Source organism: Rhipicephalus microplus, unplaced genomic scaffold (genome assembly GCF_043290135.1).
Source record: "Rhipicephalus microplus isolate Deutch F79 unplaced genomic scaffold, USDA_Rmic scaffold_19, whole genome shotgun sequence".
Taxonomy (NCBI): Eukaryota; Metazoa; Arthropoda; class Arachnida; order Ixodida; family Ixodidae; genus Rhipicephalus; species Rhipicephalus microplus.
The window spans coordinates 5,541,862-5,557,603 of NW_027464592.1; positions in this window are offsets into that span (position 1 = coordinate 5,541,862).

Here is a 15,742-nt window from a genome sequence, read left to right on the forward strand (position 1 = left end):
CCAGGGCCTTCAAAAAGAGTCAATTGTCACTACACCTTGTGGTATCCACTTCCAGGCTACCGCGCCTATCCGAGGACCGTACCAGGTTAATCATGAGACCAAAAGGAGGACTGGACGTAGCCGGAGTCGACCTTGTTCTGATGACGAGAGCATAAATCTTGGCTGCCAAGATCACCGACAAACAACCAAGGGAGGGCAGTCTCTGCCTTAAACAACACGCAAAACATCATTGTTTCTTCTACACCGCACCAAAAAATGCTACAAAATACGTGAACGTGCAGAAACGGCTCACAAACTAAGGCTCGTTCGAAGTTGCCGCATACGTGGCCATGCCCAATAATACATGCAAGGGCATCATCAAGAACGTTGACCTCACCCTTGATCACGCAACGCTCAAACGCCTGATTGTGCACGACCAAAATCCTACTGCCATCGAAACAAGACGCATTAAAAATGGCAGCATATCCACGGAGTTAAGGATGGATAGTAGGGCGAAGCATCCGTCCGTCCATTTTTTCTTGCTTCCATCCATCCATGCGTGCGTCTGTGTGGCTACCCGTGCGTCCATCCGCCCTTCCGTGCGTGCGTCTGCTCCTGCGTCCACACGTTCATCTGAGCGTCCGTCCCTGCGTCCGTCTATGCATCCGCTCTTGCGTCTGTCCATGCGTCCATGCCTCCGTGCAGGCATCCGTGCGTCCGTCCATGAATCTGTCTGTGTGTCCATTCGTCCACCTATTCAACACTCCAAGTACCACCATATCGCATCTTTTCATCATATATTCCTCATATAGAAGCACCGCCATCCAGCGGACATTCCCAGGACTGAGCGAGAGGAGGCACACGCACACTTTGTTACGGCTTGCGCTTCGTGTCTACTTCCCACCTTTAACCACCTCAAGTTCATGGTATATACTTGTCCACTGTATCAATGGCACTGCGGCCCAACACTCGCTAAACCTTTCTAAAAACTAGGAGGCTACGCCTAGCGAGTATAACGTAGCAACTCTGTCTTGTCTTCTGTGCGTTCTTGAACAATAACAAATTCGCAGCATGCGCGTTAGCTAAAAGCCAAACTCTTCTGTCTCTCATTCCCCTTTAGAAGCCATTGACATGTACTTATAGCACTATCTTTTATTGTTCAACAACGCACAGAAGAAACTTTTTACCGGCACCAGCCTGGAGGTCAAAATGTTATACTTGTTACACACTACTACTAAGGCTACGAGGACCGAACGCGGTCGCTATAAGGAGCTTCGCCCATACAAGACCCAAAGTCGTCCCAATCCTTTTTGACGGGTTGCCCGTTTTGAGCACAGTGATGTGCGGAAGCTCCATGGTTCCCTGCTCGCCCTACAAGCGACAAGTCGATGTTTGCAGGACGTGCGGAGGAGTCGGCCACCGCAGTGATGTTTGCGGGCACACAAACGCAACGAGTGAGAAATGTCACAACTGCGATGAAACGCTACAAGAAGACGGCGTGCATCATTGCGAGCAGAAATGCAAGCTTTGCAACGGCAGTCACCCCACTGGAGATTGCGAATGCAAAAGACGCTTCCACAATCTATACATAGTGAGAAGGAGAAGAAGACGCAGAGAGCAAGAGTGGTAAGCACAACAACGTCAAGACGCACCAACATCTGTCATATTTGAGGAACCTTGACAACAACCAGGTGCCGGGACGGGAGAACGCCTCGAGCGTCCATCACCGTTATTACTTCCAGGGGAGATCCCGATCCAGAGGGCGTCTTCGATGCAGAGGGCATTCTCGTTCCGGAGGGCGCCCCTTGACCCTGTCGGGATCCGACAACCGCCTATGATCTCGGGAGTACTCCAGATCCCGATCGAGAAGGAGACCAGCAGCCACACATCAGCAGCTGCCGAACAATGGCTCCTGGGCCAGCAGTGTTGAAGGTACATCTACGAAGCACAAGTAGCCAGCCCAAAGGTAAAGCACAGCCAGATCATGCTCCTGATTCTCGCATTCTAGCGCTTGAACAAGAAAACAGGGCCCTCAAGAAGGAGCTGGAAGAGCTACAGGCCTCCATAACTAGAAAAGAGAGCAACGACGGAATTACCCTGTCGAGCTCACCGGCACCACCGACAACACGCTTACAACAAACGATCACCACTATACGCAAACGCAAAGCCGAAGACAGCGACAGTGACACGACGGGGAAGATCGAGATGGTCTCGAGTGATAAAGAAACCCCACTGACAAACTCCGAGTCCGGAATAACTAAAGTGAACGACAAAATTAATACATTGGCGAACACGCTTGCCAAGGTAATGGAAACCTTTAGGACTTACACTGAAAAAGGTGACCAGAGGTTCGTGAGCCTGGAGAAGATGGTAGCCAACCTACCTGTGGCGGCTGCCCCTCAGAACATAAGCGCGGACAAACCAGCGGTTACAGCGAGCGTGCCGAGCATAACTTCTGGGGCTAAAGTCCGACCAGTCAAAGCACGCAATCTCGCGGAGGTAACTAGCCGTGACGTACACAAGCTACCAAGCCAAAATGGCCGCTGACCGTAACGAGATTAAGATCGGGCAGTGGAACTGCAACTCACTTCAAAAACGCTAAGCACCACTAACAGAACCATTGCTAGCTTGTAAAAAAGAAGCCGTATATAATATTGCTACAGGAACATGAAGAAAGCAAAACTGCTAAACGAATTGGCATACAGAATAGAGGTTATCCAGGCCGACCCTGCACCCCGAGCAGAACAAGACGCGAGGAGCGGCTACATTCATCAGGAAGAACATATTGTTCGGAGAAAGGGACGCCTCCGTATACAAAAAAAGAAGGCCTGAAAATGGTCCTTGTGGAGATCTTACCACACGGTAAGATCTCCACATCTCAGTGTTTACTCAGTGTTTACTGTTCTCAGTGTTTACTGTTCTCCGTCAGATAAGACAAGAGATTTCAACGAACCGCTTACCTCGGTGGTAAAAATGGCGGGTGACAATCCACTCATAGTAGCGGGCGATTTTAACGCCAGAAGCACCAAGTGGAGATACTTAAAGAGCGAAGGCAAAGGCACCTAGTTAGCAGAAAGCGTGAACGCGCTGCACCTGCAGCTTATAAACAACCTTGCCCTCCCTTAAAGAAGAGGTACTTCGGTAAAGCGGGACACAATGCCTGACTTAACCTTCACCAAGAACGTCAGAGCTACCTGGGATAACCTCGGCGAGGACCTAGGTAGCGACTACTGCATCCTTGAAATTACCGTTGAGAACGAGGCTAAAGCGGTAAGAAAATTCAAAATCTTAGATTGGGACCAGCTTCGTAAAATAAGGGAGCAGATAGGCAGTACAGAATTATCTTAAGAAGCCCTCTTAAATGAAATAAAAATGGCAGCGAATGAGGCCACCAAAGAAGTCGAGACTGTGGAATCCATCCAGGCCATGGACTTTCATCTGGCCAGTTTGCTGCAGAAAAATCATGACCTAAAAGAAGCGTGGCGTAAAAACAAGTTCAACAGACACTTATGCACAAAATCACTGACCTTGGCCGCAAAATAGGATCTCACGCCAACACGCTCTGCACCCAGCAGTGGAACACATGTGACGAATCAGATGTCAGAATGTGGAGGGGAAGCAAAGAGGGGCTGCTCAAACACCTTATGGTGGACAGCGAGAGACCCACCAGAGGCGGCACTCAGCTGACAATTGAACGATTGGTGCACAAGCACGCCCAGGATAGTGGTGAATCCCAAGTTGTCCTCAAAACGCTAGGCCAAAAATATCTCCTACCGGAAAGCAAAGCAGTACCTTTGGAAAATTAAATCCCTTATATGAATGTCCACCACATGAAAAGCTAGACGAACCATTCAGGGAAGCTGAAATACGGTACACTCTACAGCAACTCAATGGCAGATCGGTGCCAGGGCCAGATGGCATCGACAATAAACTGCTACAGAATTTAGACGATAAAGCAATTGTAATCGTTACTAAGAAGATATATGAGGCTTGGAAAACGGGTACAGTGCCATAAGATTGACATAGTGCCAAGGTTTCGGTCATCCCGAAACAGAGAGGGCACGGCAACGTCCATGCGAACGAATTGCCTAAACTGCCGCCGTTCGTCTTCCAGGTTGTGCCGTGGATTTTGACAGCGATCGCGACAAGCGGATCTGATGGGACGCCTTTCCTGCTTCCTCATCTCAGCCTGGTTTTGGAAGATGCGCCGTGGATCAATGGAGCATCAGCCTCAGTGACGTCACCGGCAGCGCAGCTACTTAAAGAGCAGCACATCAAGCAACTCCTCAGAGGGCACGGCAACGTTCATGCGAACGAAATGCCTGAACTGCCGCTGTTCGTCTTCCAGGTTGGTTTTCAAACTACTGTTGTCACTTACCGTAGTGATAATAGATTTTTGATTGTCCTGCCGTGCCCTCATAGATGTTCCTTGATTCTTGTTGATTGCTGGTCTGTGTTGCTGCGGTTGTTGATGGCGGGGGATGTCGAAGAAAACCCCGGCCCTACTACGGCACAGCAGCTACAGACTATTTTGGAAAATCAGGCAGCATTTGACCGTCGGTTGACTGGCATTCTTGATCAATTAGCCCAGATACAAACAAATACCGATGGATTGGCTGGCTTAGTTGCTTCAGTCCAAGAACTGAACGCAAAAATTGAAGTTCTGGAACATACTGTAAAAACTCAGGCAGAAAGGCTGAGGGAACTTGAAAACAGAAATAGACGCAATAACCTCTTGGTTTTTGGCGTAAAGGAAGGCAGCCCGGAATCGGAGTCAGACCTGAAAGTTTCTGTATTCGACAATATATTTGGCAAAAAACTGAACGTCCATGTTAAAACAATAGAAAGAATTCATAGATTGGGCAAGCAACGGCCGGGGCATATTAGACCCGTCATAATGAGGTTCTACGATTTTAAAGAAAAAGATGCTATACTCCGAAACTGCAGCAAACTAAAGGGAACTTCTATTAGCGTGAGCAATGATTATTCGAAGGAGACGGTTTCGGTGCGGAAAAAGTTGTGGGACAGCGCAGCTGCGGACAGGGGCAGCGGAAAGAAGGCATCGCTAGTTTTAATGACAAATTGAAGGTAGGCGAAAGCTTATTTACTTGGGACTACAACCGAGATGAACGCCAACCATGTCGTAAGGAGCGGTATGCTAAAGGATCGCCAGCAGCAACGCGCAACTCTGATAGCGTTGGCGGCGCCCCGGTGGGAGGGGCGGTGGCTGCACCGTCACATGCGTAGCTAGTGCTTCTCCTGTTCAATGCTCGTAGTCTTGTTAATAAGATAACTGAACTCGAACATTTATTGCTGTCGAGATCTCCCTCCGTGGTGATCGTAACAGAGACTTGGCTAAACAACGATATTCCGAATGATGTGGTTGTTCCTCCTGGGTACAGAGTGTTTCGCTGGGACAGAAATTTTTGTGGTGGGGGCGTTGCAATTGTCATAAAAAATGTATCTCAGCAGTTCCAATTAATTGCAATTTATCGGAATCTGTATGGTGTAAATTTACGTACGCGAACACCAATTACCTTATCGGAGCCGTATACAGACCACCTGCCACTTCGCCCGAGTTCCTGGAAGACCTTCAGACGTTTTTGAACTCAAATGTAAATAAGACAACAAAATTAGTCCTGGCCGGAGAATTTAACCTACCAAATATAGACTGGATTTCTTTATCGGCCGGTAATAAGGATGCTACTAGCAGCGAAAAGTTATTTGAAATAATGATCAGCCATAACCTAACCGAAATTGTTCAACAGGCCACTAGAGTAACATCGGGTTCTCAGTCACTGCTAGACCTGGTATTCCTTTCGGGCACTATGGAGGACTTCAGTGTTACGGTCGAAGATGGCATATCTGACCACAAACTGATTTCGGTTGAGATTCTATGTGGTACAAAACCTGGAAAACGACCCTTCGTTCGGGTGCCTGTTAGTGACTACGGCCGGGCAGATGACACGTCCATATTAGACTTTTTGGAAACTGCTTTTGATGATTTCAAGCAAGCCTCTGATAGCGAGTCAGTTGATTGTTTGTGGCAGAAATTGAAATCAATAATTAACAGCTGTATAGAAAGGTTTGTTCCCATTCGATTAAAAAAACACGGAAGACTAACCCCTGGATCACTAGAGATGTTATCCACACTAAACGCAAAATAAAGAGATTACGCAAAAGACAAGGCCACTCTGAGCACATTTCCCAACTACGAGCAGCGTTGAAAACCCAAATCTCCAAGTCCAAAAAAAGTTCTTCAATGAAACGCTTTCTGGGTTCTTGCGCACTTTGCCTAGAAAATTTTGGCTATACTTGAGCGATCGCAAAGAAGCGATTGAACATATTGCGGTTGGCTCTGATGTTGTAACCTAGAAACAAGATATAGCTAATGGTTTCAATCGCTTTTTCCAATCTGTATTTACAAAGATGGCATTCACGGATGAAGATAAGGAAACGGCTGATACTTGCACATGCGCCATGGATCCAGTTTCATTTGATCAAGCGGGCGTGTTTCAGCAGCTACCTAATTTGAACGAAAAGAAGGCTAATGGACCGGATGGAATACCAACTGTGTTTTTGAGGCGGTATGCGGAGTGGATGTCGTTTTACTTGGTCATTATCTTCGAAAAATCACTCTTGACACATTCGCTTCCAAAAGACTGGCTGAGCGCCATTATGAAACCGGTATTTAAAAGTGGCGACAGGATGCTTTTTACCAACTACAGGCCAGTGTCTCTGCGTGTGTTTGCTGTAAGGTTTTTGAACATGTCATTGCCAAACAGATGGCTATTTTCTTGGAGACAAATGGGCTGATATGTAGGCAACAGCACGGGTTTAGGCAAGGGCTTTCCATGCTATCCCAACTGATTGAAACTCTCCACGATTTTGCCGCTGCCGTAGATAACAGAGAACAAGTCGACGTAATATGCATAGACTTTGCAAAAGCCTTCGATAAGGTCTCCCACCATAAATTGCTCTTCAAGCTCAAACGAATAGGCATAAACGAAAATATCCTGAAGTGGATTGAGGCATACTTAACGAACCGCAAGCAGTTGGTACGAAATGATGGGTTTGAGTCTGAATCACTTTATGTTTATTCCGGTGTGCCCCAAGGCTCCGTGTTGGGCCCATTGCTGTTTTTGGTGTATATAAATGGTGTTGTTGACATTGTTAACCCTCCTGTAAAAATTAAATTGTTTGCTGATGATTGTTTAATCTATGCCTCAGTGACGTGTGTGAATGACCAAATTGTAATTAATGATTGTCTTGATGTTTTTGAAACATGGTGCGATAAATGGGAGATGAAAATAAATTATTCTAAGGCGACATATACGCATATAACTACCAAGAAACACGTTTTACCATTTACGTACAGCATTGGACCTAAGTATTTACCGCAGGTGTGTGCATTTAAATATTTGGGAGTGCATATTACGAATGATTTGAAATGGCGTGCACATGTCGAGAATGTATGCTGTGCCTCTTACAGAAAACTGCGTTTCTTGCGTGCTAAATTATCGAATGCTACGAAAGACGTCAAGCTGCTTGCATATAAAACATTTGTGCGCCCTGTTTTAGAATATGCTTGTGCTGCCTGGAGCCCCCACCAGAAGGATTTAATAGATAAACTGTAACGAATTCAGAAACTTTCATCGCGATTTATATGTTTGAAGTATAAAAGGACTGATTCCGTTACGGAAATGTTAAAACTAAGTGGTTTGGAATCTCTAGAAATTAGACGACAAAAGCAGCGCCTAAAAGTATTTTTTCAGATATTGCATGGTCAAATAAAAATAGATAGAACAATTTACGTACACCCCCCGCATAAGCTCAGCAGCCGGATCAATCATGACGCGGCAGTTCGCCCCTTCGGTGCTCGCACGGACGTCTTTCGCAAATCTTTTTTCCCTGATGTTATAGAAGCGTGGAAAAAATTGCCGCGACATATTGTTGAAAATTCTGACGTTAAAAAATTTGAATGTGCTCTTGATGTTTACTTTGCCGAGCAATGAATATGCTATTGTGTTATTGTTTAATGTTGCTGAAAATATCAATGTCTGTATTTACTTTCCATATCCTATGCTTCCCTCCCTGTAATGACCCTCAAGTGAGGGTTGACAGTATAAATAAATAAATAATAAATAAAATGAAAAATCGCTGAGCATCGATAACTTAAGGCTCATATCACTCACATCTTGCTTTGGAAAAGTAGTTGAGCATGCAATACTCAACCGTATCACGGACCACCTTGAGAGCTAAGGGCTCTTTCGACACAACTATATTGGCTTCCGCAGGGTACCGTCCACACAGAACACCATGTTGATGTTAAGAAAACACATATGTTACGGGCTCCTCCACACGCCCAAAGCCATATTAGCCCTGTACCTGACCAAGGCCTTTGACACCGTAAAACGTGAACACGTACGGAGTGAAATATCGCACATGAACTTAGGCGAGAAATTCTCCGAATACGTTAAAGCCTTTCTGGCTAACAGAACCGCCACCTTACGCGTAGGAGAGCGATGCGGTGAACCCGAACGACTCGGAAATATTGACACCCCACAAGGGTCAGTGTTCTTGCCATTGATCTTTAATGTGGCGATGCACAGGTTGTCGGAGAAGCTCGTTCAAATCCCATCCGCGCACTATGCCAAATACGCGGATGATATTACCTTATGGGTTCCATGTGGTCACTCAAATGGTGCCTTTGAAGGAATCCTTCAACAAGCAATGACTACAACAAAAAATTTCTTAAGCCAACTGAACTCACACTCCCCCCACTAAATCTACTCTAACACTCTTTCACCCTCCACGAAATTCGGACGAAGAGGGGCGGCAAGTATTCCTCATTGTTGAGAACACCCAAACAATACCGCAAGTATATACGGTCAAGATACTAGGGCTAACGTTAAGCGCCAAGGAGGGCCACATCAAGGAAGCACTCAAGCGTCTTGAAAAAAGCACAAACAATTTTGCAAGAGGCATTGCTAGAATACCCAGCAAGAGAGCAGGCCTCCTAGAAGACAACATTATGAAGGCGCATCACACCTTTCTCGTAAGTCACGTAGCATACGCATGCCCGTTTCTGAAACTTACAAAGGCTGAAATCAAATTGGTCGAATCCATGCTCCGCAAGGGAGTGAAAACGGCACTCGGCTTGCCCAAAAGCACGAGCAACGAGAAACTCGAGCAACACGGTCGGCACAACACAGCGGAAAAAAATTTTTGACGCTCAATGAGTGGCACAGATCACACGCCTGTCATTTACGCAGGCCGGCCATCTCATCCTACGAGACGCAGGCATTTGCCCGATTTCCCAACCAGAGAAAGGGACCCAACTTCATAATGGCGTGAGTAAACACATTAGGGTTGAGCCAATCTCCCGCAACGTTCACGCAACCTTCAACAAAAGCCCAAAGAAGGACAGAGCGAGGGCGCTCATAAACAAGGAAAAAAAACTAAACAACAAGCACGCGGTATTCGTAGATGCCGCCCGCTACTACAGCAGGGAGGCGTTTGCTATAGCGGTCGTTGATATATACGGAAACCTCATAAACGCGGCAACAGTCCAAAGAAGCCATGTCCACGAAGCAAAGAAATTGGCGATCGCACTAGCCTTGCAGAGCTGCCAAGCCTACTCCACAATATAAACAGCCGCCAAGACGGCGGCACGAACGTTCGCGGCTAGCCTAGTAGCTAGAAGCACTAGAAAACTAACCGTCAACGCAATGGGAGAGTACAAGAGCAAAGAAATCTTCGTTAAAGAAGAGAAAGTTGGAACTACGTATCATCGTTCCCAGCCCACATGGGACATTTTTCCGAGACTCGACCACTGCAATCCAAATGCAGAGGTCAACCACCTGGCGCGTGAGCACACACGCAGCGCCACGGGCAACGACCCCTCGACGAGTGAGCTGTACGAGAATCTCTGAAGCCAGGAAAACACACTCACATACCACACGATCACTTCACATTACCGGGGACAAAGACGCGTCTTCCCAGCTGCGTACCCTATCCTTAAGAAGCTCTACATTTAAGAAGATTGCAAACACGTACACATCCACCTTACATAGATCAACCCCGACACACCACCCACATGGTTCCTTTGCAACCATCCCTATTGCAATTTCGAACACATGCTTTGGCTGTGCCCTACCCACAGCGCAGCACAACTAAATACCCAAGAGCCTTGGCAGGAAGCCCTTAAGAGCAACGAATACAAGCAGCTACTACAGGCGATTCAGAGTGTCCGGAGCATCGCTACAAGCCTTCGGCTGCCAGCGCCATCCTGGGCGGAGCCTCCAGGTTGAAATAGGGACGGAATGGCCCTTTCTCAGCCTTCTCAGAATATGTTTAAATAAAGTCAATCTCACTCTCTCTTCGCCTCCGCTGCACGCTGCAGGCATTCTAACTTAGCGTCACCAAAATACCATTCACCAGTTTTCTTGCGCAGAACATCAAATAAACGTTTTGTTCACTATCTTCAGACGCAAGACTATTTTCTTTTGACGACACTTGCAGTGTAATATGCAATTACGGGGCTAATGTTTCATGAGAATTTTGTTCATCGATGCACACAAACTGCTGCCTATTTACGAGATATCTTTCCATTAACTTGTTGGAAGTGCTTTGAACACCATAGTCCTCTACTTTTGATAGCAGTTCCACGTGAATATTAACATTGAATGCATTTGTCAAGTCAAGAAATATGCTCGTGGAGAGAAGCCTATTTTGAATATTTTGCCACATTTTTTGCGTTTGGTAAGCAAGGCTAATTCTGTGATTAAAAAGCACTTCGACTTTCTGGTGCTTTTAGAGGAAATGCAGAGAATAGAGTTAATACACAAACTCTAGATGAAAAGCTGGGCCGCAAAAGCTTTAGCCACCTAATCTGTGGCATCTTGGAACATTGTCATAACAATGTTTCAAGATTTAATTGAACATTACAACAAGTGAAAGAAGCGCGAAATATACCAGTTTAAAACAGTCAAGACTTTCACGGTGTAAATAAAGAAAGAAGTCCGTTCAAGTAATATACACAAACCAAAATTGTGTGATCTTCATATTAACTACTTTTGGGGAAGATACAATGGCCATTTGCGCAATTTGCTGTGGGTAGAAAGGAGTGTTTGCAGGATTGTTTATTTTTTATTACATACTGCAAACCCTTAGGTCCAAGCAGGTGGGCAGTTACAAGGGGACATAGTTGAAACAATAAAGGGCATAAAGATTGTTTGGGGTGAGTGTTTCATACACTCATGGTGAACACAAGGAGCGACATAGCAAATCATTTCATAATGACGCATGTACCGTACAAAAAAACCCACAAATTCATACTTCATATGTTGTGCTATTAAACTAAAAGTAAATACATATAAATGCAAAATGATAAACACAATAGTTCTCACCGTTCAAGTCAAGAAAGTAATAAATACGTAAGTATACAGTAAGTACAACACATAGAAGATGAAAAAAAACGAAAAGAAAAACCCTGTGATAAAAGATCAGAAACCTGAATTTTCAGGACAATGCCATTTAGAGCGAAGGGGAAATACATTCTATGAGGATGCCCGAGTTGTTCTGTTCCAATCTGAGACCATGCGTGGAAAATATGAGCTCTTATAGGCGTCTGTCCTGCAGAAATAGTGTGTTACAGATTTAGCGTGATGATGCCTTGTGGGTCTGGTTGATAACAATCTCAGGTACGGCGACGAGTCAATCGAAAGTTTGTGGTTCAGAAGAAGAGAAAGAAGGTCTATTCTTATCTGTTTTTGACATGTCCTAAGAAGGGAAATGCCATTGGTCTTCATTAATTCAGACGGTGAGTCGACTCGTAAGAACTTGTTAAATATGAACCGGACGGCTTTCCTTTGTATTCTTTCCAGGCACTTGATGTTAGTTTGAATGTATAGGTCCCATACTTAAATTGCGTATTCTAAGTTAGGTCTTAATAAAGATAAATAGGCCAGTAATTCAACATTGCTTGGACATTAGGAAGCTTATGTTTTAGAAAGCAAAGTTTCCTGAATGCAGAGGAGAAATAGTACTTATATTCTTTCAGAGAACCCCTGAAGTGACGGGCCAACGAATGGATTTCGTCCAGCCAGGTGGTTGGGTCTTGATCAATGCCAGTAAATTCAGAAATTACAGCTATGGATGGAGGAGGCAGCGTGGAGCGTGCACAGGCTGCTGAGAAGGTGACGGAGGCGTCTGCAAGACGCTGGTTTGAAGTAGCCATGGCCTGCAGAACCGTGCAGAGTTCGCTGAAGGCTACGGGCGAGAAATTACGTCTGTCTTCTGGCGACGGTACTGACGTTGCTCCGTATACGAAGACAGGGAAAAGAGGAGAGGCCGACTGGGACGTCCACCTTCCGTCAGTCACTTTTGCGATTAACACGGCACTGCAGACGTCTACCAGGGAAGCGCCCTACAAATTTGTTTTTGGAAAACTACCACAGCTGAAAGTGGTCCTCAGTCTGGAGACTTTCATTATAAATCCACGTGCCAACGATCGCAAAGCGGCCTGTCAGAAGATTCAAACTAAGGCGATCAAGAAAGCCACTCAGGCACATGAAAATCAAAAGCCCCACTATTACAGATGCCACAGGCCCACTCCTGCTTACACATCGGTGACGAGGTCCGGGTGCAAAGGAGCACCAGCGGGTCCGGCAAGAAGCAACTCCCTAAGTTCGAAGGGCTATTCATAATTACTCAGCGTGTAGGAGAAAATCTTTGGCCTGTGAACACCTAGGATGCGAACTTCACTCTCAATAAACGCAAAAGAAACAACTTTGCCGTGCATTTATCGCGTTTGAAAAAAAGCAGTCGAACCGCTGCAGGTGCAATGAACTGTTATTTCTTTTGTTTCTTTGTCAGGTCTGCAGTGTGGCCGAATGTAACGAAGAGCGGTGCGGCAGCTGTGGGCCATGGGCTGAACAGCGAGGAAGAGGAGGCACAATAGAACAGCTTGCCCGACGAACGGGTCTTGTGTCTGTCTCGCTCATTACAATATGTTTATTCTACGATAAGGTAGTTGTTTTTGTAACACCTAAGTATTTATAGCTATTGACTTGCCTAAGTGGCGAAGAACCAAGCTGGTAAGTAAAAAAAAAGGGTGCTCGGCGTTTTATTGGCGTTCGAAACCATTCCCCATTTTTCGCACCACCGCAATACGTTATTTAAATTGTTCTTCAACTCAACCTGATCATCAAGATGAAAAATGTCTTTGAATATTACGCAGTCGTCTGCAAATCATCGAATTTGAAGACCAGCTAGGGCTCACTACGCTATCAATATCATTAATATTGTTATGGTGCATCATCGACAGGAGCAAGCGTGGCACTTAGCGAAGATGAAGAAGACGCCTGTGCGTTAGGCGCTTGCACGAGAGGCAACTCAGACATCTTGTTCGGCTGCCGACTCTCGGTGGACGCTGTCCTGTAAGCCAAGACCTCGCTCCGTCACATTTGGTGGAAGCGTGCTGGGTAACCGCCTCGCAACGGAACTTCGCAGCGGCCGACGTTTGAAGGGTCATTCCACAACGATGACGGAGAGTACGGCGTCTGCATCTGCTCCTGGTGTTCCTGCGGCCGGAGATGATGCGGTAACTACATCTCCTTCTGCGACGACAACCTTTGTGCTCGAACCCCCGCGGGATCCTGGCACGTTCAGCGGTTCCGGCGATCCAGATGAAGTTGACGTTGAAGATTGGCTGGCAGAGTACGAACGTGTGAGTACTCGATACCGATGGGGCCCGACTCTTATGCTGGCAAACCTGTTATTCTATCTTAGGGGAACCGCCAAATCGTGGTATGAGAACCATGAAACAGAACTTGTGAGTTGGGCAGTGTGCAGGGAGAAAATGCTAGACCTGTTCGGAAAGCCGATTGGAAGAAAAATGGCCGCGAACAAAATGCTCGCGTCTCGGGCGCAGACCTCGACCGAGTCTTACGTCTCCTATATAGAAGATGTGTTGTCGTTGTGTCGCAAAGCCAATGCCGATATGCCGGAGGCTGACAAGGTCGGGCATATTCTTAAGGGGATTGCAGATGACGCATTCAACCTTCTCATCTGCAAAAATTTTTCTACAGTGGACGCCATTATAAAAGAATGTCGGCGCTTTGAGCAAGCGAAGAGCCGGCGGATTAACAGCGTGTTCACCCGCCTTCCGAATACGGCTGCAACATCATCTTGCGAAGACCGTGCAAGAACACAGCCACCACCTCTAGATTCATCGGATCAGGTGACCCGAATTGTACGGTGCGAACTTGAAGCCATTGCCTCTGCTCCGGCTCACACCGCTGCAAGTGACACCACCCACTAACTGCTAACATGGTTCAAGCCATCGTCCGCCAAGAACTCGCCAGCATAGGTATTCCCTCGGTGTGCGCTTTGCCCAGCCCGCAGCGAGCTTCATGGCGTCCACCCTCGTCCTATCGCGAGCAGCAGTTCACGGCCCGATCTCGCGACCCTGCGGCGTGGAGAACCGTCGACAATCGACCAATTTGTTTTCATTGCCACCGTATCGGTCATGTCGTCCGTTACTGCAATTACCGCTGGTCCTCGCCACCTCGGACTTCATCTCAACCTCACTACCGACAGGACAGCACCCGCTTCGCGTCTGCCGTGCAGCCTTCTCCGCAAAACAACTACCGAAGGTTCAACAGCCGATCTCCGTCACCGCATGGTCATCAGTCGCGTTCGCCTCCAGGACGTCGCCAGTCGTCTCGCTCACCGCAGACTCGCAGGCCATCGTCCCCATTCAATCCCGCTCCTGCCTACCCGGAAAACTAAACGGTGCAGCGCCCGGAGGTGACGCTACATCTTCGACTCCCTCCACAAATCCTCTCTTGACGCTTCCGACGAGACAAAATTTGTTAGACGTTGCCGTTGACGGTGTGCCTATTTCTGCCCTTATAGATACTGGAGCGCACATTTCTGTAATGAGTGCGAACCTTCGCCGACGCCTACATAAAGTGCTCACGCCTGCCGCTTCCCACAAACTTCGTGTCGCTGATGGGAGGACCCCTGATGTTCAAGGGATGTGCACGGCCCGTGTGTCCATTGCTGGTCATCCTACATTAGTTCAGTTTGCCGTCATTGAAATGTGTCCTCATGACCTAATACTTGGTTTGGACTTCCTGTCACGTCATTCTGCGCTCATTGATTGTGCCACTGGTGCTCTTCAGCTTGAACTGCCGCAGTTTGCCGATTTTCCAGCAGACTATTCTCCCCGTTTACGCTCTCGTCACCACGTTCGCTTGCCTCCGCAAGCTGCTACATATGTCACTTTGTCGTGCTCACGTAATGTGCCCGACGGTGACTACCTCGTCACTCCTATAGTCGACGTGCTGATGGCCCGAGACGTCGCCCTTGCTCACACTGTTGTCGCCGTCGCTAATAATACAGTGGTTATACCACTACTCAACGTGAGTCTCTTGACTCAAGTTATTCCGCAAGACATGTCTTTGGCCACCCTATCTCCACTTGACAGCTGCAACGTTACTGGTTTGGACACCGATACTACATCCCCCTGTCTTGGCCGCAATTACACTCTGCCTGCAGATGACATTAACAAGATGATTGCTCCCGACCTCACTGCAGTGCAAGCTGCCAGCCTCCGTAGTCTGCTAACATCATATAGAGACGTTTTCGACTTTGACCACCACCCTCTCAGCCAAACAACTGCAGTGACTCACCGGATCAACACTGGTAATGCCAGTCCTATACGGCGGCGTCCATATCGCGTATCTCACAAGGA